Raw genomic sequence first — 11,416 nt, 5'->3', positions numbered from 1 at the left:
AGCATTGTTACCTGAATTACCTCATTACCTGAACTGAGATGATCAAAAATGGCAGACAGATGCACACACTTAATGACTACACCATTATTTACTCCTAAAGAAATGCAGTGATGTTTTAAACCAATGCTGGGTCAAAAATAAACAAACAACCCAGCTTTTTTTTTTTGCTAAAATGGTAAAAAAATGACAATAGAATTGTAGAGCTCATCATTATATTCTCTTTAAATAAAATGCTGGGTTGATTTAACCCAACATTGGGTCAAAAGTGTACAAATAATCCATCATTAAAAAAAAGGGAAAAAAAAGAGTGGGATGTAAATTAAAAATGTAAGTACACTTTTTAACCACATAGTTCGGTTTGTCCATTTTTGACCCAACATTGGGTTACAACAACCCAGCATTGTTTAGTGTATGGTGTAAACAAAAAAAGCTCATCACCTAAACTGAGATAATAAAAATGTCAGAGAGATGCACATATTTAATGACTTCAACATTATTTATTCTTAAAGAAATGCAGTCTCATCTCTCAAATGCCAAACTTTCTAAAATCTATCCTAATGTTTTAGATATGTGCGATTAATGTAAGCTTTCATCATGTAACCTTAGTCATATGTTTGTATTTTGTCCCAAGTTGCAAAATTATTGGATTGCTTTCTTGAAAATTGTTTCTGATATTCTGTGGGTCAAGTTAACTGTTTGCCCTTTAATCTTTGGTGTTCCCTCTCAGTGTCGACCTTTAGACCGGAGACACGCTGACATTGTGGCTTTTGCCTCTCTTCTTGCTAGGCGCAGAGTACCGTTGTCTTGGACCTCTTCACAACCCCCCTCTATTTCATTATGGCTCAAAGATTTGGTCTTCTTTTTAAAACTTTAGAAAATTAAATACAATATCAGAGGTAGAGGAGAAAATTATTTTGAAAAATGGCAACAATTTATTGTATTCTATAGTCACGCAAAAACCTTAGATGTGTATTGAGTGAAGGTACATGTGTATGTGTGTACGTTTGTACATGTTTTGTTATAATTTTTTTTCTTTGTATTTGTATTTATTTTATTTATTATTATTTTGTTTATTTTATTTATTTATTTATTCATTTGCAGATGTTGATTGTTTTATTTGGGTATTGTTTTGTGGGTTGTTATAATATGTTAAATGCTATTTGCAAGAATAAAATTCCATGACAAAAAAAAAAAAAAAGAAAAAGAAATGCAGTGATGTTTCAAACTAATGCTGGGTCAAAAAAATAAATTAATTAATTAAAAAAACAACAACCCAGCTTTACTGTAATGGCAATAAAATTTTAGAGCCCATCATTATATTCTCTTTACTAACATTGGGTTAAAAGTGTACAAATAATCCATCATTAAAAAAAAGAGTGGGATGTAAATTAAAAATGTAAGTACACTTTTTAACCACATGGTTGGTTCAGTCAATTTCTGACCCAAATATGGGGTACAACAGCCCGGCATGTTTTAGAGTGTGTGTTGTAGATAAAGCAGAATGTTCTGTAGGTTAATGCTCCAAACTCATGGCCTGAACTGAGACCAAACGCATTGAATTAAACTTTTGATGTTTGTATCAAAATGCATCTGACAGATGTACTCTTTTAAAAAAAAAAATGCTGGGTTGGTTTAACCCAATTCTGGGTCAAAAACAGCATGTTTTTTTTTTTTTTGAGAGAATGTTTTTTTTTCTATTAAATTTTTAAGTTAACTTTTTAGCCACATGGTTGGGTTTGTGTATTTTTGACTCAACGTGGGTTCCATCAACCCAGCATTTTTTTAGAGTGTGTGGTGTAGATGAAGCAGAATGTTCTGTAGGTTATAGGTTCAAAGCTCAATGCCTGAACTGAGACCATCAGAATTGAATTCAGTTTGATAAACAGATGCACACATTAACTGAGAAGCTGAGCTCATCATTATATACTGAATCAAATGCTGGGTTGATTTAACCCAATGCTGGGTCAAAAATTGACACACATATATATATATATATATATATATATATATATATATATATATATATATATATATATATATATATTGTTTTATTTTTAAGTATAATTGTTAATTTTGGGTGGCACGGTGGCTCAGTGGTTAGCACTGTTGCCTCACAGCAAGAAGGTCGCTGGTTCAAGTCCCGGCTGGGTCAGTTGTCATTTCTGTGTGGAGTTTGCATGTTCTCCACATGTTGGCGTGAGTTTCTTCCAGGTGCTCCGTTTTCCCCCACAGTCCAAACACATGCGCTATAGGGGAATTGATGAACTACATTGGCCATATTGTGTGTGTATATGTGTGTGTGTGTGTGTGTGTGTGTGTGTGTGTGTGCGTGTGTGTATGGGTGTTTCCCAGTACTGGGTTGCAGCTGGAAGGGCATCCGCTGTGTAAAACATATGCTGTAATAGTTGGCGGTTCATTCCGCTGTTGCGACCCATGTTAAATAAGTGACTAAGCCGAAGGAAAATAAATCAATAAATGGTTAATTTTTAAGTTCACTTTTAAACCACATGGTCGGTTTTGTCTATTTTTGACCCATATATTGGGTTACAACAGCCCGGCATGTTTTAGAGTGTGTGTTGTAGATAAAGCAGAATGTTCTGAGTGGTTTTAGATCTCAGCATCTGAACTGAGACCAAACGCATTGAATGAAATTTTAAATGTTTGAATATAAATGTCCGACAGATGCACACATTTCCTGAGAGGCTGAGCTCGTCATTATTTACTCTTTAAAATAAATGTTGGGTTATTTTCTTTATGACAAGCACAATAATCTGCCAATGGGGTGAAAAGGTTATTTTAACCTGCTCCCTTACAGATTATTGTGCTTGTTTCAAGGAGAAACTCACTTAATTTTGGCTCATTACTTCTTAAAACAGCACAATATGGTTTGCTTGCTAGATAATGCTTCTTGACTTAAGAATCTTTAGATATTTGGACTAGAAACAAGACTAAAACTCTCTTTTTTGCAGTGTAGCTCGTATTTGGTGAATCCAACAGAATAGTAGACACAACAGTGAGCCTTTATTGTGTGTTTAATGTACGGTATGTGTGTCTCTCCGTGTGTGTGTGTGTGTGTGTGTGTGTGTGTGTGTGTGTGTGTGTGTGTGTGTGTCCAGTGGCCTGCAGGAAGATGTGAAGGCAGCACTGCTCATCAGGCTGATGCAACATGAGGTGAGTGGAGAGCCAGAGGGCAGAAAAAGAGACGTGAACACACACACACACACACAACCACAAAGACGTACAAACACACATTCATTTTCTTTTTGGCTTAGTCCCTTTATTCATCAGGGGTCGCCACAGCGGAATGAACCACCAACTTATCCAGCATATGTTTTATGCAGCGGATGCCCTTACACACTCAACCACACACACTCATACACTACGGCCAATTTAGTTCATCAATTCCCCTGTACCGCATGTGTTTGGACTGGGGGAAACCGGAGCACCCAGAGGAAACCCATGCAAATACTGGGAGAAGATGCAAACTCCACACAGAAACGCCAACTGACCCAGCCGAAGCTCGAACCAGCGACCTTCTTGCGGTGAGGCGACAGCACTACCTACTGCGCCACTGCTGTCATCGTTACAAAATAAATCAGTTATTAGAAATATCACGACTAAAAATGTGTTGAAAATAAATCCTCTCTCTATTAAACAGCGCTGGAGCAAATGTTTATGAAAGAATTAACAATGCATATGAGAGCTTCTCGTTTTGTCTCTGATACAAAGAGAAAATGTTGCATGACAAGAATTAATTCGGAGGAAATGTTCAGACTCGCGGTGTGTGTGTGTGTGTGTGTGTGTATGTGTGTGTGTGTGTGTGTGTGTGTGTGTGTGTGTGTGTGTGTGAGAGAGAGAGAGCGTGCTTTAGAAAACCAGGCCGAAGGCAACATTAAACCCCTGACCTATTTCTTCAAATCACGTCAGTGGAATTGGACTGTTCCATTAGGAAGTTCTCAGCGATGCCGGACGCTAATAATGATCTGATATTATGATTATAATAATGAAGCAGCGACTGTGTGAAGCCCAAAGCATCTGTGTGTGTGTGTGTGTGTGTGTGTAGAAATAGTGATAATAATACAAGAATTCATGCATTTATCAATTAGAAAATAATGCATTCTCATTTGTTTTGTTGCAGTAGCTCATTTGGTGTTGAATATGCAGCGCTGTGCAGTTATTAGCAGCTCAGCTTTCATTAGAAAATCTGTCGTCTGACTGTATATTTTTTGAAGTGGGTTTGGTTTGCACGGGCTCCGTCTTTTTTTTTTCTTCATGGTTCCCACCCAGGGAACAAAAGGCATGTGCATAATAAAATCATGCAAATGCATGCAAATTGCAAAGCCAAAATAGGGGTATGGACTTGGTGCTTTCCTTTGTGATGCAATCATCCCCCTCACTGTGTGCTTAACGTGCTGGGTTAAGCAGGAGACTAAATGCTTTGAATGAAGCAGAGTAGAGAACAAAAAAAAACTAAAACAGGTGTCTTTGGCTGTGGAAAATAAAGAAGAGGAATAGAGAGAAGAGAAGAAACGTATTAAATTCTCGATTTGTGTGCTGACAATATTTTAAGCTTGCATTTATGCATATTTATATACAGTTGAAGACAGAATTATTAGACCCCTGCCTATTTTTTCCCCAATTTCTGTTTAACAGAGAGCAGAATTTTCAACACATTTGTAGTCATAATAGTTTTAATAACTCATGTCTAATTACAATTTATTTTCTCTTTGTCATGATGACAGTAAATAATATTAGACTAGATATTCTTCAAGACACTTATTCAGCTTACAGTGACATTTAAAGGCTTGACTAGGTTAATTAGGGTAACTAGGCAGGTTAAGGTTAGACAAGTTATTGTATAACGATGGTTTGTTCTGTAGACTTTCAAGAAAAAATCTGCTAAAAGGGACTAATAATATTGACCTTTAAAATGGATTTAAAAAATTTAAAACTGCTTTTATTCCAGCTGAAATAAAACAAATAAAAAGAAAAAATATTATCAGACATACTGTGAAAGTTTTCTTGCTCTGTTAAACATCATTTGGGAAATATTTAAAAATAGAAATAAAATTCAAAGGGGGGCGAATAATTCTGCCTTCAACTGTACAGAGAGAGAGAGTTGAAGGCCAAATTATTTTTGAATATTTGCGATGTGCTGATTTTTTAACATAATAATTTTATTAGCTCATTTGTAGGCCAAGACGCAGAAATCCACAGATTTGCACAGATTTTTAGCCCATCGTTGCGTTTACTTATTGAAATATATGTACAGTTAAAGTCAGAATTTCCAGGCCCCCCTGTTTATTTTCCCAATTTCTGTTTAACAGAGAGCAGATTTTGTCAACACATTTCTAAACAGAATCCGCTTGTTAAGTGTGACGTCACGCGAAGCGGCTTCCGGGTCAAAGCGCTCTATTCAACTGAATGGGGAGACTCATGAAATGGTAATAATAAACGTTTACAAAGCGATTTAAGGCTTTCGAAAATCACGATTGCAGTATATATGTCCATGCCTAATATCCGATGGTCAGAAAGTGATTCATTTTTTATAAATTGTTGAAATTTGGGTATTTGTTATGCAGCAAGCCCAGAGATGATTGTGTACACTATTACTTTATATAAAATTAACTTTAATGTGTGATAGGAATTAAAAGTGGGCGAGGCAGTGGCGCAGTAGGTAGTGCTGTCGCCTTACAGCAAGAAGGTCGCTGGTTCGAGCCTCAGCTCATTTGGCCTTACTGTGTGGAGTTTGGATGTTCTCCCTGCGTTCACGTGGGTGTCCTCTGAGTGCTCTAGTTTCCCCCACAGTCCAAACACATGCGCTACAGGTGAATTGGGTAATCTAAATTGTCCGTAGTGTATGAGTGTGTGTGTGTGAATGTGTGTGTGGATGTTTCCCAGAGAAGGGTTGCGGCAGGAAGGGTATCCGCTGTGTAAACTTGCTGGATAAGTTGGCGGTTTATTCCGCTGTGGCGACCCCGGATTAATAAAGGGACTAAGCCGACAAGAAAATTAATGAATGAATGAATGACAGTAAATAATATTAGACTAGATATTCTTCAATACAGCTTAAAGTGACATTTAAAGGCTTAACTAGGTTAATTAGGTTAATTAGGCAGGTTAGGGTAATTAGGCAAGTTATTGTATAATGATGGTTTGTTCTGTAGACTATCGAGAAAATATATATAGCTTGAAGGGGATAATATTATTGAACTTAAAATGGCTTATAAAAAATTAATAACTGCTTTCATTCTAGCCGAAATAAAACAAATAAGACTTTCTCCAGAAGAAAAAATATTATCAGACATACTGTGAAAATTTCCTTGCTCTGTTAATCATCATTTGTCAAATATTTAAAAAAAGGAAAAAAATCAAAGGGGGGCTAATAATTCTGCCTTTAGTTGTATGTAATTTGTTTACTTGCAAGATACTACTTTTCAGCGTAAAGAGCTATTTAAAGGGTTAACTAGGGTAATTAGGCATGTCATTGGCCAAAAGGGGCTTGTTCAGAAGCCAATCAAAAACAATCTTAATTTCGACTTAATTTAAATGTAAAAAACGCTTTTATTCCAGCCTAAAAAAAATATTAAGAAAAAATGTAATACTAAATACTGTGAAAATGTCATTTGCACCTTATATCAATATACAATGCAATACTTTCTCCATATGCATTTGTACACAGCACTTTATTTGTATAACAAAACTGTACATACAACTCAGCGTCCAGATCTTTTTGACTAACGGCATTTCTGTTTAACGTTTATCATATTTATTTGTGTTATCACTTGTCTCTTTATGTACACTGGAAGCTTATGAAGCCAAAACAAATTCCTTATGTGTGTGAAGCACACTTGGCAATAAAACTGATTCTGATTATTATTTTTTAAATAGTTATAATGTCATATAAAAAATACTACATTAATCTATAGCAAATACTAGTGCTTTTGAATCACAGTAAAGTGTATTATACTGTATATCTTATAGTATCTACAACACTTTGTTAATCAATACTTCAGCACACTATAGTATTACCTATAGTGAGCTGATAAACTGTAATAAATACTGTAGTATAGTAAAGGCTTTACTGCAGTAACCTGTGGAGTAATTGTAGTATAATATAACCTGTAGCTGTAAAACTACTGTTATGTGTAATTTGTTTATAATACTATTGTTGTTATGTTACCATAGCTACTATAGAATCAACACAACAGATTAATTTGTTTATACTATAGTTTTTGTGTTACCATAGCAACTATAGAATCACCAGAAGAGATTAATTTCTTTGTATTACTATAGTAGTTGTGTTACCGTAGCAACTATAGAATCACCACAACAGATTAAATTGTTTATATTACTATAGTAGTTGTTACCATAGCAACTATAGAATTACCACAGCATATTAATTTGTTTATATTACTATAGTAGTTGTGTTGCCCTAGTAACTAGAATCACCGTAACAGATTAATTTGTTTATATTACTATAGTAGTTGTGTTACCGTAGCAACTATAGAATCACCACAACAGATAAAATTGTTTATATTACTATAGTAGTTGTGTTGCCATAGCAACTATAGAATTACCACAGCATATTAATTTGTTTATATTACTATAGTAGATGTGTTGCCATAGTAACTAGAATCACCGCAACAGATTGAATTGTTTATATTACTATAGTAGTTGTTACCATAGCAACTATAGAATCCACACAGCATAATAATTTGTTTATATTACTATAGTAGTTGTGTTGCCATAGTAACTAGTATCACCGCAACAGATTGAATTGTTTATATTACTATAGTAGTTGTGTTACCATAGCAACTGTAGAATCACCACAACAGATTAAATTGTTTATATTTCTCTAGTAGTTGTAACCATAGTAACTAGAATCACCGCAACAGAATAATTTGTTTATATTACTATAGTAATTGTGCTACCTTAGCAACCAGAATCACCGCAGCAGATAATTTTTTTTATATTACTATTGTGTTACCATAGCAACTAAAGAATCACCACAGCATATTAATTTGTTTATATTACTATAGTAGTTGTGTTGCCATAGTAACTAGAATCACCCCAGCAGATTAATTTTTTTCTATATTACTATAGTAGTTGTGTTACCATAGCAATTATAGAATCACTACAACAGATTAATTTGTTTATATTACTATTGTAGTTGTGTGGTACCGTAGCAACTGTAAAATCACAATAACAGAGCGATTTGTTTATATTACTACTACATCAGATGAATTCAAGTACTTCACTACAGCCTGGTTCATAAACACTAGCGTATTTACTATACATTTCTCCAGCATGTGTGTTGGGCTTGTAATTTTGTCTTCCACTGTATATTATTTTCATGATTATCAACAAACCGTAGCCTACTGTACCTTACAAGCGCTGTACAAAGACAAAGTGTGTGTTCTCAGTCCAGATGAGTGTTTCTGTCTCAGACACAATATGGCGAGATGTGCACAGGCCCAGCGTGCAGACAGACGCCTCACAAGCCTCTTATAATGCGTGTCCACATTAACATTCTTGCATGTCTAATGCTGGTGCAGCAGACACACACACACACACACACACACACACACACACTGTCCAGAGCGTGTGAATGAGGCCGCTACAGACAGACAGCATGCTCTTAATGATTTATTCATCTCTCTGTGTGTGTGTGTGTGTGTGTGTTAGAGGCAGCTGGAGCTCTAGTATGTGTACACATATAATTAAAAATAATTATTATACTGATGCAAGCTCAAATGCGAATGTTTTTGTTTCGTTTCAAGTCCAAATATCTAAAAATTTGTCAAAGATAATGACACTAATTATAGCCGGCATTTTATCCAGCATATGTTTTACACAGTAGATGCCCATCCAGCCGCAACCCATCTCTGGGAAACATCCACGCACACATTCACACACACACACAATTTAGCCAACCCAATTCACCTGTACCGCATGTCTTTGGACTGTGGGGGGAAACCGGAGCAAACCCACGTGAAGGCAGGGAGAACAAGCAAACTCCACACAGAAACGCCAACTGAGCAGAGGTTCGAACCAGCAACCCAGCGACCTTCTTGCTGTGAGGCGAACGTGCTACCCACTGCGCCACTGCCTCACCACACAGCAGATTAATTTGTTTATATTACTATAGTTGTTGTGTTACCATAGCAACTGTAGAATCACGGGCGTAAATCGCGGGGTGGACGGGGGGGACATGTCCCCTCCCATCCAAGGGTTGTCGAGGTTGTCTGTTTTGCTTTGAAATTGAAATTGTTTTTGCTTTCTTACCCCATTGGCTGATTATTTTGCTTAAATTTTAATTCTGACTCATTATTTCTGGGAACAAAACACTTTTTACTTCCCCCCAAAAAAATGCATCCTAATTGAAAACTTTTTATTTATATTTTTGGTCTAGAAAAATACTAAATTAATTAATAAACAAACAAAATTAGACAAGAAAAGCTTTTTTTTTTTTTTTTTTTAACATTATTTAATCTTTTGCACTGTAAGATCCTGCATTAACACTTGATTAAAAAAACTTTAAATACTCCACAAATAAAGTGCATATTTTACCTCATTTCAGCTGCAGCATGAGAATTTTTTTTTCAATATTTTGTGCACTAGAAAAAATGAAGTTTAAGAAAAGCATTTTAGCACTTATTTAGCATTATTTTCTCCTGCACTGACACTTGTGTGCATATTTTACTGCATAAACAGGCTGTATTTTAGTGTTGGTTTCTCTAATAATTCCCGTATTAGCATGGAAAAATAATGCATGTTGATGCATATTTATCATTGTGTTTAGTATACAGTGTATATGACATGAAAATCAACATGTGTGTGTAAAAAATGATTAAACAAGTAACTTTTTCATTAAAACAAGCAAAATGCTCTGCAATTATATAAAAAAGTAAAATAATCTTGTTTTTGCTTTATTTTTCTTACTCCATTAGCAGATTATGATGACTTGTTTCTGAAAACAAAACTTTTTTTTCACTAGTCTAGACAAAGCATCTTAAATTCAGACTTTTTAGATATTTTTTGGACTAGAAAAGATATTTTTTTAATTGTAAACATGTTTTCATTTTAAAAATAAAACAAAAATATTAAGAAAGAAACACATTTTTTTCTCATTATTCAATCTTTTGCACACTCCTCTAAACTTCTCTAAGATCCTGCATTCACACTTAATGAAAAACGTTAAATACTTCACAAATAGAGTGCATATTTCTCAAAAAATGTGCAAAACATACCACTTTAATTTGTCATATGCACATTTTCTGCACCGGAATGAATGAAGAATAAGAAAAGCATTTCATTCAGCATCATATTCTCCTGCATTGACACTTGTGTGCATATTTCACTGCATAGAAAGGCCGTATTTTATTGTCAGTTTCTCCAATTTCTCTAATAGTTCTTATATTAGCATGGAAAAATAATGCAAAATAGTGCATATTGATGCATTTTTATCATTGTGTTTAGTGTACAGTTTATATGTTTAGGCTTGTTTCTAGTCCAAATATCTGAACATTCCTGAATCAAGAAACATTTTCATGACAAGTAAAAAGTATTGTTTTATTTTCAGAAGTAATAAATCAAAATTAAGTGAGTTTTTATTAAAATAAGCAAAATAATCTGCAATTATATAAGAGGAAGTAAAATAATTTTTGCTTTGAAATAATATAATTTTTCTTATATTCCATTGGCAGATTATGATGACTTATTTCTGAAAACAAAACAGTTTGTTTACTTGTCTAGAAAATCATCTTAATTTAAAACTACTTAGATATGTTTTGGAGTAGAATTTTTTTTTTTTTTTGAAAATAAAACAAAACTATTAATTAGGAAAAGCATTTTTGTTTTTTGCATTATTCAATCTTTTACACACTCTAAATTGCTCTAAGATCCTTCATTTATACTTGATGAAAAACTTTAAATACTTCACAAATAAAGTGCATATTTCTCAAAAAGAATGTGCAACAAATATTTTTAACATTTTTTAAAAACATTATATTAACATTATATAATTATACATTTTGCACATTTTCTGCACTGGAATAAATGAAGTATCATTAGTATCATTAGTAAAAAAGTATTTTATTTAGCATTATTGTCTCCAGCATTATCACTGAAAATCTTGTGTGCGTATTTCACTGCACAGAAAGGCCGTATTTTAATGTCGGTTTCTCTAATATCTCTAACAGTTCTCATGTTAGCAAATTATGCATCTTGATGTAAATTTATCAGTGTGTTTGATGTACAGTTTACATCACATGATAATCAATATGTAGATATAAAAATGAAGGACCAGAAAAGTCAGCTTACTGCACAAAAATGCTTTTGTCTTGACTCTAGTCCAAATATCTAAAAAATTTTAAATCAAGAAACATTTTCATGACAAGTAGAAAATATTGTT

General features: G+C 34.1%; 1 long non-coding RNA gene across 1 annotated transcript in view; it reads left to right on the top strand.

The window, feature by feature from the left end:
• The window catches only part of si:ch73-215f7.1, a 42,420-nt gene that overhangs the window by 16,695 nt on the left and 14,309 nt on the right, over positions 1-11,416 (top strand). Inside the window, exon 2 of the long non-coding RNA XR_015501564.1 lies at positions 3,117-3,171. This is a non-coding gene — a long non-coding RNA (si:ch73-215f7.1). The remainder of the gene's footprint in view (positions 1-3,116; positions 3,172-11,416) is intronic.

This window comes from Danio rerio, chromosome 10, assembly GCF_052040795.2.
Source record: "Danio rerio strain M-AB ecotype USA chromosome 10, GRCz13ab, whole genome shotgun sequence".
Lineage (NCBI taxonomy): Eukaryota > Metazoa > Chordata > Actinopteri > Cypriniformes > Danionidae > Danio > Danio rerio.
Note: the sequence above shows the minus strand (reverse complement) of the source record. Positions and strands in the feature narration are given on the sequence as shown.